This window comes from Oncorhynchus kisutch, linkage group LG19 (genome assembly GCF_002021735.2).
Source record: "Oncorhynchus kisutch isolate 150728-3 linkage group LG19, Okis_V2, whole genome shotgun sequence".
NCBI lineage: Eukaryota > Metazoa > Chordata > Actinopteri > Salmoniformes > Salmonidae > Oncorhynchus > Oncorhynchus kisutch.
In genome coordinates this window covers 4929425-4942148 of record NC_034192.2, presented here as the reverse complement: position 1 = coordinate 4942148, position 12724 = coordinate 4929425, and the positions used below count along the sequence as shown (strand labels likewise).

The 12724-nt window shown below is 41.0% G+C and overlaps 1 pseudogene; it reads right to left on the bottom strand.

The window, feature by feature from the left end:
• Nucleotides 1-8932: 8932 nt before the first annotated feature.
• LOC109864523 (troponin T, cardiac muscle isoforms pseudogene) lies at nucleotides 8933-10270 on the bottom strand (annotated as a pseudogene).
• Nucleotides 10271-12724: the final 2454 nt, after the last annotated feature.

Below are 12724 nucleotides of genomic sequence, written 5' to 3'. Positions count from 1 at the left end.
TATACACTGCCTTCAGAAAGTAGTCACGCCCCTCGACTTTTTCAACACTTTTTAATGTTACAGCCTGAATTTAAAATGGATTAAATTGAGTTTTTTTATGGCCATTGGCCTATACACAATACCCATAACTTCCAAGTGTTTTAAGACATTTTTACAAATTAATTAAAAATGAAAAGCTGAAATGTCTTGAGTCAATAATTATTCAAATCCTTTGTTATGGCAAGCCTAATTAGTTTTGGGAGTAAAAATGTACTTAAGTCACATAATAAGTTTTTTTTCAAGCACAGTGGTGGCTGCATCATGTTATGGGTATGCTTGTATCGTTAAGGACTGAGGAGTTTTTCAGGCAAAATCCTAGAGAAAAACCTGGTTCAGTCTGCTCTCCACCAGACACTGGGAGATTAATTAACCTTTCAGCAGGACAATAACATAAAACACAAGGCCAAATCTACACTGGAGTTGCTTACCAAGAAGACAGTGAATGTTCCCAAGTGGAGTTACAGTTTTGATTTAAATCTACTCGAAAATCTATGGCAAGACCTGAAAATGGTTGTCTAGCAATGATCAACAAGCAATTTGACAGATCTTGAAGAATTTTTAAAAGAATAATGGTCAAATGTTGCACAATCCAGGTGTGGAAACCTCTTAAAGATTCTTAAAGACCCAAGAAAGACCCACAGTTGTAATCGCTGCCAAAGACTCGGGGGTGTGAATACTTATGTAAATGAGCTATTTCTCTATATCATTTAAAAAAGATATGTAATAACTTTGTCATTATGGGGTATTGTGTGCAGATGGGTGAAAACAAATATAGATATTTAATCCATTTTAAATAACAACTAAATGTGTATGAATACTTTCTGAAGGCAGTGTAAATATAATATTCAGACTGGCAGACACAGGCTCATCAGTAGGAGAGACAGACACACCGCTGTTATCTGCTGAGGGATTTCCCCTGATTGCAGCTCATCTAGAACACAGCGTATTGATTTCCTATTAACACGACTCTCATATCCGTGGAAAGAGGCTGCTAGGCCTGATTATAAGCTGGGGAAAGGTGGTGGTTAAGGAGGCGGACCGAAGTTATTAACTTCTTATTTCACCTGTATTCATTACATTATCTTGTTTTTGGACAGTAGTTGCTTCAATCTTGTATTTGTAATAAGCTTTGACAAAGATTTTATTGTACCTTTTGTATTTCTGAAGTTCCATTTGAATATACATATATCATCCAGTGGATGAAAGCAACAAGAAAAAGCTGAACCGAGGGGCCTGTGGAGCTGTCAGTGTCAACCACGGCTGTTGAAACCCTTTTCTTCCACCGCAATCACAGGGAGGAAAGATGAAATGCTGTGATGCAAACGTATTGATATAAGTGGCCCAAAATAGACGTTTTACCCCGCGGACAAGAGCACACTGAAATCAACTTTCATTACACTTCCCACCGCACTGATTTGCTTTGACGCGAGCATCCAGTCCCATGAATAACCACGACATGTTAATTCATGTTTACTCTGGCGATGGGGATTCTGATCTACACGTCTTCAGAATGAGAGCTGCTCAAGTCTCAGCAGGGTGCCACGTATGGGCATTTGGAGACAGCAACAGAAACTGGCGGAACATTTTATAGTTGATTATGCACTGAATGCGGTTGTTATTAATGAAAGTATTCTCCTGTGTTGTGTACATTGGGGATAGGGTCTGGGATCAAATGGCGTCCTGTGGTGAACAGGGCCCCCATTAGAGAACCCAAACTATTTACTAGAAACAATTAAGAACATTTTATATATTAAAAAAAACAAATCTCTTCCTCCAATTCATCAAGCTAGCTGCAGTATAGGTCATAATGTGCTACTATCCTAACTCCTAATTCAACTCTTGTTCTCTCTAAACAGTGTTTGGCCGTGACGCACACAGGCTTCTCTCTAGAGACCTCATCAGCCAAGGGAAAGACACAATGCCACCTGGCTGGTGTTCTGTGTACCCGTGTGCCTGAGCTACCCTGTTCCCTTGTCTCACAGTCAGTGCTTCACTAAAGCCTGTCTGAGAATGTGTCTGAGAATAGTAATTAAGGGACGTGGGAGGCCTTTTCTGTTTCTGTCATTTAAATTGTAAACCTGAGCCATCACGGCCATCACTGTGTTATAACCGGCACAACAGGTGCAGTTTGGTGGTACACTCCTGTCACCGGCAAGTGATGATAACAGGATGGAGCTGGGATCAGAGCCCTCCACTTGTTGGGTTGATTTACATGCCGTGCAGAGATGGCGAGGCGGCGTGAATCACCGGGAGAGACAGTGAGAGGACACAGTGGGAGGACATGAACGTGACTCTTAATGCAGCTGTTCATCGAGCCCATCGATTCTCGGAGAGTTACAGCTCACCTCCAGGCAGCTCACTTATCCACAAATGTCCGCAGCAACAGCTGTGCTGGGAAAAACATCCCGAAAACACCACAAGCATGCAGAAAAACTGACGCTGGCACTACTAGGGAACAAAAGATTCCAATGGATCCACACACTACTTACTGGGCTTAGCTAACAATGACTAGTAGATGGATAGCAATTATTCACCTATGGAAAACAATTTCTAAATGCAACTTTATCATGATGCATAACAACCACAAGTCCTACCCTGCATACCACAAGATATAGATATTTCAAAAATCATTTCTACTACAGGTTGCTATTCCTGAGCAAATCCCCTTGGGTCCTCTTCACCCCAGAGTTCTAACTGCTTCCCGACATAGGGGTCCATTTATTGACGAGGCAGCCAGGTCAGTGGGCTGTGTTAGCCCTGACTTGTTCAGCTAACACCTGCGCTAGCCGAGCAGACAGCTGATGTCAGACAGCCGGTATTGCAGAGGAGCTGTGTTTTCTATGAATGAGCTGCCAGACTCCCACTCCTCTAAAGTGATGAGTCATCCATTGGCCCTGTGTCCTACAGTTTGTCCGTGGGCTCAGCTGACGGTCCGCTGTTAGGTGTAATGAAATGGGTTTATATTTAGTGTACCCCCACATGCCAGGGCGCACACACACACAAACCAGAGGAGCTGGTGGGAGGGGCTATAGGATGAGAATAGTAACAAACACTTCAAACACATGTTTGACTTCGTTCCTGTCACGTGTGCTCCCTCTCCGGCCTCTAGGTTACCAGGCTCGTTATGGCGCACACCTGTCACCATCGTTATAATCATCACTCACCTGGACTCCATCACTTCTTTGATTACCTTCCCTATATATGTCACTCCCTTTGGTTCCTTCCCCAGGCGTCATTGTTTCTGTTTCATGTCTGTGTGTTGTTCATGTGTCTTGTTTTGTATTATGTCTCATTTAGTTATTAAAACACTCACTCCCTGAACTTGCTTCCATACTCTCAGCTCACATCGTTACATTTCCATTGATTCCATTCCATTCCAGCCATTATAATGAGCCTGTCCTCCTATAGCTCCTCCCACCAGCCTCCTCTGCGACATACACATCTACAAAAGTAGAAACAATGCAACAATGCAACAACACAACGTGCACTACATCCTCAGAGGTTTTAGGGCTCTGCCTTAATGAATGAGCTTAACCAAAAAATGCTCAATTCAGAATCTCTGGAACAGAATGTAATGTGCATCTGTTTAGTTTGCCACTTAAGTACCCCTCATTTGTGCACTTACACTGAGACTCACAGAGTGCTAAGTACTGTGTTAAAGCAGTTAGAGATTTTGCGTAAAGTTCACAGGGATTATCCATCATAGACTGGGTACACACATGAGATCACCCCTATCATCATGCACATTATAAAGCTTCACTGTCTGCTCGGTTGAATTATAGCAGTACATTATTTCCCCCACCTGCAATACAAAGCCGGCTAATACTCCACTTGAATGTCCTCTGAAAGGCCTATGATGAGTTGGGGAAGTGGTCCTAATGGTATGCATGCTGGAGGAGTGACACTGGCTCTTTAAATGGCCAGAGGGATCAGGGCCAGAAAACTCAGAGGAGACTAGGGAGGCGTGGAGATGAATGTCCCTGTCGGAGGGGCTATCTTCTTCATACCGCTGACTGGTAGCAGGTCCCACCTCAATTTGGAGCTGGGTGGAGATAAGCCCAAATGACACTGTCTCCCGGGCAGACTAATTTATCCACAGGCTAGAGAGAAGCCCCTCTGGCGCACACTGTTTGTGTCACTGCAGTATCTCTGTCTGTGTGTGTATAATGTACAATAAACCTTACATCCAGGTAACAACCCAACCCCATATACCTACCTCACAAGTCTCCTGATTAGTCACAATAATCTAGCAAATATAATTAGCCAGATAAGATTGTTACCTCAGTGTCTCCCTGTGGTTCTCCTAATAGCAACTAGTGGGCTCAAATCAAGCCTATATTGAGGATTCCATACACAGAGGAATGTGTGTGAGTACTTCAAACACAGGTTATTTGATTTGGGTTCAACTCGAGAAAATGTGTGTCTTTCCAAATCCACTGTAAAGAGTGGCTCCTTAGTGGATTCAGCCCACTGTTCAGTGGTTGTTGGGTCTCCATAGAGATGAAAAGATAGACTTATAAACGCCAAATGAAAGAGGGCATAGCTCAGACACATGCTGTGATCACAAGGTGTTTGAAGCTTCTCTCCTTCACCCGCATTTCAATCTCTGTCCATTTTAAATCGATGAGGCTACTTACTCTTAAAATCACTATAGGCCTGCTGATGTGTCCTTTAGTCTACCAGGGATAGTATGTACCACATTCCCCCTGAAATAACAGTTGAGTCACAGATGCAATAACACATCGGCTGTGTGAGTGGCACAGCTCATAATACTTTGTGTCTGAAATGTGGTGGGTAGCCGTGACTTTCTGAGATGCTTTCCTCACTTTACCTTTTCACCAGAGGACACAGACAGACAATAGTCTCTTCTATTGCGCTAGGTGATTGTTATGCACACTTAGCTCGACAGAAACATCGGTACAGACTGAAAAGTTCTGTCATTATAAGTTGCTTAACTAACTAAAAGTTGCGCTTTTGTAAACAAAAGGCTTCAGCGGATATTTAGCTCCAGCTCCCGAACCCCAGGAGCAGATGTGTTATTTCTCAATCAGTAACTACTTACAGGCTATCTAATCATGACTCCATTTAACCAATTAAAGGCCACTTTCCATTACTGACAATGGTAATCATTTAAAGGCAGCGAGCAAAACCTGCAACACACAGGTCCTTAATGAAACTACAGGTGGATGTCTACAGTACAGTGGCATATGGCATCACCACAGCATGATATGCTTTCAACCACCCGCCAACCTTCTCTTTCTAAGTCTAATCATGGATCAAGTCCACATTTAGAAAACAGATTTCCTGTTCATAACTAGTATCAACTAAATGCTTGTGATTCTCTGTGTAATCTGTGTGATCAAGAGATAGCCCTGCCTTATGACAAGGGCAGTGTGTGTGTTGTATATGAGTGTGTTGTGTGGTGTTGTGTGTGTGTGTGTGTGTGTATATGTGAGAGAGTGACAGCTGTCAGTCACTGTGTGCCCAGAGTGTCCTATGGCCTCCGCTGGGCCATAATGAGCAGGTGACCCTGCAGCTGCTGTCACTCCTCACACACACACACACACACACACACACACACACACACACACACACACACATGGATGCATGCTCGCACACACACACACACACACACACATACAAATCTAGCCTCTAATCACACAAACAGGGTCACATTTCAAGACTGTATGTGCATTCCAACACACTAACAGGAACATTTTAGGATTTGAAATGCTAACTGATGCAGAATAGCTCTGGTTAGAGCTATATTGTTTTGAAAATGCTCTTGAACAAGCATGCAAACTTTTGATTGGGAACCATTTATCATCATGTCAGTTGATGTGAGAATAATTGTTGAGCTAGTGTATAAGACAGTACATTTAATTTCTCATTATCCGTAATGGGCTAAAATAAATGACTATAGTGTACAAATAATTAGGAGTTACAGCTTGTCAGTTGAACCCAAATACTACATGCATAATCCTTTAACCTAAACAAAGCACCTATAAATCATCATAAACATAACAAAATTCAGCGACAATGGATGTTCATTCCATGAATTCAATGCTCCCACACATACCCACATGGGCTTGCTGACGGAGAGGCTAACTCAAACTGAATCTAGTAAGTAGATCAACTCCCTCTGAACTGATCCTGTCTGAGCTGTAGTCAGTCCAGACGTTTCTACACTTCCATCAATATCAACTTCCAGCCCTTTCAGCCGAGTGGGGAGGGAGGGGCCCTGATTGCAGAGTTGCCCTACCGCACTGTCTCTATGGAAACCTGTTGGCATATAGCAACGCCTGGAAGGCTTTCATTTGTTCTTACGGTTACAAGCAGCTCTCGGCAATAGTGAGGCCAGCCTAAACGACAATCAAAACCGCCCAGCAGAAATATTGTCCCCTATTGCATTTCCTGTTATTATGACACAGCTTTCATTTCAGTTCATTGATTTGTTGTTGCCAAGTGACAATTTGATTGTTTTTCAGAATAGTTCAGAAGTTGGGGGGAGAATTGCCAGTAGAAGCAGGTAATTGTGAAGCACAGAGATAAGGGTTCACAAGGGTAGAGGAAAATGGGAGGGAAGGAAACCTCTTATGGATGAGGTATGTACAGTACTTGTTACGTCAATGAGTGCCAAGTTATGCATCCTATAGACCGTGTAAAGAAAAGGTACAGTTGAAGTCAGAAGTTTACATACACCTTAGCCAAATATATTTAAACTCAGTTTTTCACAATTCCTGATATTTAATCCTGGTAAAAATTCCCTGTCTTAGGTCAGTTAGTATCACCACTTTACTTTAAGAATGTGAAATATCAGAATAATAGTAGGGAGAATGATTAATTTCAGCTTTCACTTCTTTCATCACATTCCCAGTGGGTCAGACGTTTACATACACTCAATTAGTATTTGGTAGCATTGCCTTTAAATGGTTTAACTTGGGTCAAACATTTCAGGTAGCCTTCTACAAGCTTCCCACAAGAAGTGAATTTTGGCCCATTCCTCCTGACAGAGCTGGTGTAACTGAGTCAGGTTTGTAGGCCTCCTTGCTCGCACATGCTTTTTCAGTTCTGCCCACAAATTTTCTATGGGAATGAGGTCAGCGCTTTGTGATGGCCACTCCGATACTTTGACTTTGTTGTCCTGAAGCCATTTTGCCACAACTTTGGAAGTATGCCAGGGCTCATTGTCAATTTGGAAGACCCATTTCCGACCAAGCTTTAACTGATGTCTTGAGATGTTGCTTCAATATAGCCACAATTTCCCCCCTCATGATGCCATCTATTTTGTGAAGTGCACCAGTGCCTCCTGCAGACAAGGACCCCCACAACATGATGCTGCCACCCCCGTGCTTCACGGTTGGGATGGTGTTCTTCGGCTTGCAAGCATCTCCCTTTTTCCTCCAAACATAACGATGGTCATTATGGCCAAACAGTTCTATTTTTGTTTCATCAGACCAGAGGACATTTCTCCAAAAAGTACCATCTTTGTCCCCATGTGCAGTTGCAAACCGTTGTCTGGCTTTTTTATGGTGGTTTTGGAGCAGTGGCTTCTTCCTTGCTGAGCGGCATTTCAGGTTATGTTGATATAGGCATCTTGACTAGTGGACTAGTGGAGATCTACAATTTTTTTTCTGGGGTCTTAGCTGATTTCTTTTGATTTTCCCATGATGTCAAGCAAAGAGGCACTATTTTTGAAGGTAGACCTTGAAATACAGCCACAGGTACACATCCAATTGACTCAAATTATGTCAATTAGTCTATCAGATGCTTCTAAAGCCATGACATCATTTTCTGGAATTTTCCAATCTGTTTAAAGGCACAGTCAACTTAGTGTATGTAAACTTCTGACCCACTGGAATTGTGACAGTGAAACAGTGAAATAATTATAAGTAAAATAATCTGTCTGTAAACAATTGTTGGAAAATTACTTGTGTCATGCACAAAGTAGATGTCCTAACCGACTTGCGGAAACTATAGTTTGTTAACAAGAAATTTGTGGAGTGGTTGAAAAACAAGTTTTAATGACTCTACCTAAGTGTATGTAAACTTCCGACTTCAACTGTACATTCACATGTTCAACTGCAAACTTGTCACTTGGCGCCCTCTAGGGATTGTCCAGGCTACTGTCTCCAGTAAGTACAAAACAGCCACCGTAAGACACAACTCCTGCCAAATAACATCTCAGTAGTGCAAATTCATCTGATAATAATATGTTTGTTAATACTGTTTAGCACTAAAAGTGGTTGAGTAAATTATACCGCCTCATATATTGGATTGATATGTATTATCTACAGTACATCATTGCCAATGAGTACTATAGATACATCCATTTTGTCTCCTGTTGATTGAATGGGGATGGCCCGTGAGATTCCTGACTATAAACACCCAGCAATGGAATGACAGGGGCAGTTAAGATGGTGGGCTCCATAGAAATAGAATGATGGATTATGGGTACATCCAATATGGCCGCCAGTCCACCCAACAGCCACCCATTGACTTGAATGGTGATACCGCTTCTAGGAAGTTGAATTATATTTCTATGATGGGCTCATTTAATCCATAGTTAACTCCTTCTGGCCAAGACTCTGCAGGCCAATACAACTGCATTCCCCACCCTGAGCATGGCAGAGACTAAATGAGCTCTTTACAGTTCCATGTGTGCCACACCTGTCAGGGACGAGCCACGTTTCAACCCTCAGAATTGGACCAAGACAAACAAATAAACATTCATGAGTTGTACTGTTAATGTAAAAAAGAAACATTTTGCAATGTAGTACATTATCCTTTGTCTTGCATTTGACTGTTTCAGTAACCCTCACAGTAGAAAGAGAGGAATTTAACTAACCAGCAACAAAGACTGCTTAGATATAATAACGACCAAAACTGCATCAAACATTCACATTTTATTCGAATGATCAATCAAAACTGTATTAACATTATTCAAACATTTGAATTTATCTGTGAATACGATATCATTAATCATATTCCACATTACATGTTTACATCAGACAACTATAGTCAACAAAGAAAGTTACAGCCTGTGAAAAACCTGTAAATACATTATGTAGGCTGATCAGTTATAGACCTGCTTAGCTAACGTTATACTGTAGAAACCCCCAAACAAACAAACAAGCAGGCCTACACCCAATAAAGCAGAAGCAGGTGATTGTACCTAAAACGGTCCAAAGACAGCTAGACTAATCTGATAATGTTGAGGTCATTGCTGTGTGACTAACGTAACTTCTTCGCCCCGCGGGTCGCCTTGGCCACCTTGGAGCCCCTCTGGTGGTCGCTGACGCGGTTCCGCAGCACGTTCACGTCGTACTTCTGCCTCTTCAGCTTCTCAGCTAGGTCAAACTTCTCAGCGTGAAGCTGGCGCAGCCACTGCCAGAGCTCGCGGGACTTCTCCGCCAGCCTCTCCTGGTTGAGGTGGTCGATGTTGAGGGGCTTGCGACGTTCCAACAGAGCCTTGGTCTTCTTCTCGCGCCCCGTCAGCTTCTTGCCCTTCTTCACGTCCCCCTTCTGTATGTAGCCGCCGAACGCCTTGTTGGAGAAGACGTTCTTCTTCCTGGCATCCTCCTCGGCGCGGAGCTTGGCCTCCTCTTCCCGTCGGGTCCGCTCCTCAGCAAGACGAGCCTGGCGCTCAATGTTCTGCTCAGCGCGCACACGCTGCTGCTCGGCACGGTCGGCACGGCGGTGCTCGATGCGGCTGCGGAGGGCCACTAACTCCTCCTCCTCTTTCTGGCGGCTGGAGAAGTGCATCTCGATCAGGCTCTGCAGGTCATTGAAGTCCTTCTCCAGCCTCTTGCGGTGGAGGTCATCAAAGTCTAACTTCTCCCCGTCGGGCAGCTTGGGAGGAGCGATGTTGGTAATGTACTTGGTCCGTGGCTTGGTCTCCCCCTCGCTCCCCTCAACGTGTTCCCTCTCCTCCTCATCTACCTCGTCCTCCTTATCTGCCTCATCCTCCTCCTCTTCTTCAGCCTCCTCTTCCACCTCAGGTGCCTCCTCTACTTCTTCCTCCTCCTCGTTCACCTCCTCTTCCTCCTCCTCGTATTCCTTCACAATATCCGCTGTGTCAGACATGATGTTAAAGCTTGCCTCTCAGACAGTCAAGGAAGAAAGACCAGTGGAGACACACACACAATACTCAGAGACCAACTTGTGTCAAACAGTCAAGAGGGCAAGTGAAATGAACTTTCGGGTGCGGTTGCTTGGGCTCTTTTAAAGCTTTACCCTGATCATGTGTCCAAACCCCACTGTCGAGGCAGAAATGTTCAGACAGATGGAATGGAGTCTATTTTCTCCTTCAACAAGTCTGCCCCCTCCCCTGAACCCTGACCCCAGACTCTCCCAATCATTCCTTTCTAAGGACAATCGGAGTGCCCTATTTCAGACGCACAACAGATGCACTCAGGTGCCACTCAAACCTGTGCTCTCCTTCAAGCCCACAATCGAATGTCACAGCATGTTTGTTGTAGGTATCAAGTGAAATTCTTACTCATATACTATGGGGTTATTTATACACTTGGTCATCAAGAAGGAGAAAAAGAGTGACAGAGTATATAGTAAGTACAGCATTAAAAAAAGTCATAGTGATCAAATAGTCAAAGGGATGAAGTTTCCTAATTTCAGCTTAGAGTGAAGAGTAAATAGTTTAATAGTGGAATGGTCACTATATCAATAAATATATAATGAACAGTCTATATGTCAATAAATATATAATGAATGGTCACTAAATGATATATCCATAAATATATAATGGTCACTACATCAAAAAATATATAATGAATGGTCACAATATCAATAAATATCTATAGATACAGTGACCGTTCATTATATATATAATGAATGGCCACTATATCAATAAATACATAATGAATGGTCACTATATCAATAAATATATAATGAATGGTCACTATATCAATAAATATATAATGAATGTCACTATATCAATAAAAATATAATGGTCACTATATCTATAAATATAAAATTAATGGTCACTAAATCAATAAATACACAATGCGTTGTCACTATATCTCTGAATATATAATGAATGTCACAATATCAATAAATACATCATGAATGGTCACTATATCTATAAATATATAATGGTCACTATATCTATAAATATATCATGGTCATTATATGTATAAATATATAATGAATGGTCACTATATCAATAAATATATGTAATGAATGTCACTATATCAATAAATATATAATGGTCAATATATCTATAAATGTATAATGAATGGTCACTATATCTATAAATATATAATGAATGGTCACTATATAATAAGTGGTCAGTATATCTATAAATATATAACGAATGGTCACTATATCAATAAATACATAATGAATGGTCACTATATCAATACATAATGAAGGGTCACTATATCAATACAGATATATATTGAATGGTCACTGTATCAATACATAATGAAAGGTCACTGTATCAATACATAATGAAAGGTCACTGTATCAATACATAATGAAAGGTCACTGTATCAATACATAATGAAAGGTCACTGTATCAATACATAATGAAAGGTCACTGTATCAATACATAATGAATGGTCACTGTATCAATACATAATGAATGGTCACTGTATCAATACATATATATTGAATGGTCACTGTATCAATACATAATGAATGGTCACTGTATCAATACATAATGAAAGGTCACTGTATCAATACATAATGAAAGGTCACTGTATCAATACATAATGAAAGGTCACTGTATCAATACATAATGAAAGGTCACTGTATCAATACATAATGAATGGTCACTGTATCAATACATAATGAATGGTCACTGTATCAATACATAATGAATGGTCACTGTATCAATACATAATGAAGGGTCACTATATCAATAAATACATAATGAATGGTCACTGTATCAATACATAATGAAAGGTCACTATATCAATACATAATGAATGATCACTGTATCAATACATAATGAATGGTCACTGTATCAATACATAATGAATGGTCACTGTATCAATACATAATGAATGGTCACTGTATCAATACATAATGAAGGGTCACTATATCAATAAATACATAATGAATGGTCACTGTATAAATACATAATGAAAGGTCACTATATCAATACATAATGAATGATCACTGTATCAATACATAATGAATGGTCACTGTATCAATACATAATGAAAGGTCACTATATCAATACATAATGAAATGTCACTGTATCAATACATAATGAAAGGTCACTGTATCAATACATAATGAAATGTCACTGTATCAATACATAATGAAATGTCACTGTATCAATACATAATGAAAGGTCTCTTATATTCCACATAGAGTGATATATCAAGCACATACATGGGTCATGCACCAAAGATAGACCATTGAAAAGGCTTGTTGCTAGTTAAAGTAGCACTTCGTTGTTAGAATGTGAACACCAGACAATGTATTTGGGGTCACCTCACTCATGCCAATACGTCATAACCACCTCATCTTGACTGAAGTACATTCATCTAGAACCTCGTTTTTTCCACTGTGACTTACAGAGCTTACCCATGAGCATATCCAAGAGCAAAGCACATCATTACAATATATGAATGACCTTTTGCAAGAACACCAAAGCTGTGTATAATATTTTCATATCCCCTGAAGATTTACGTCCTTCCTACAACTATTTTAAATA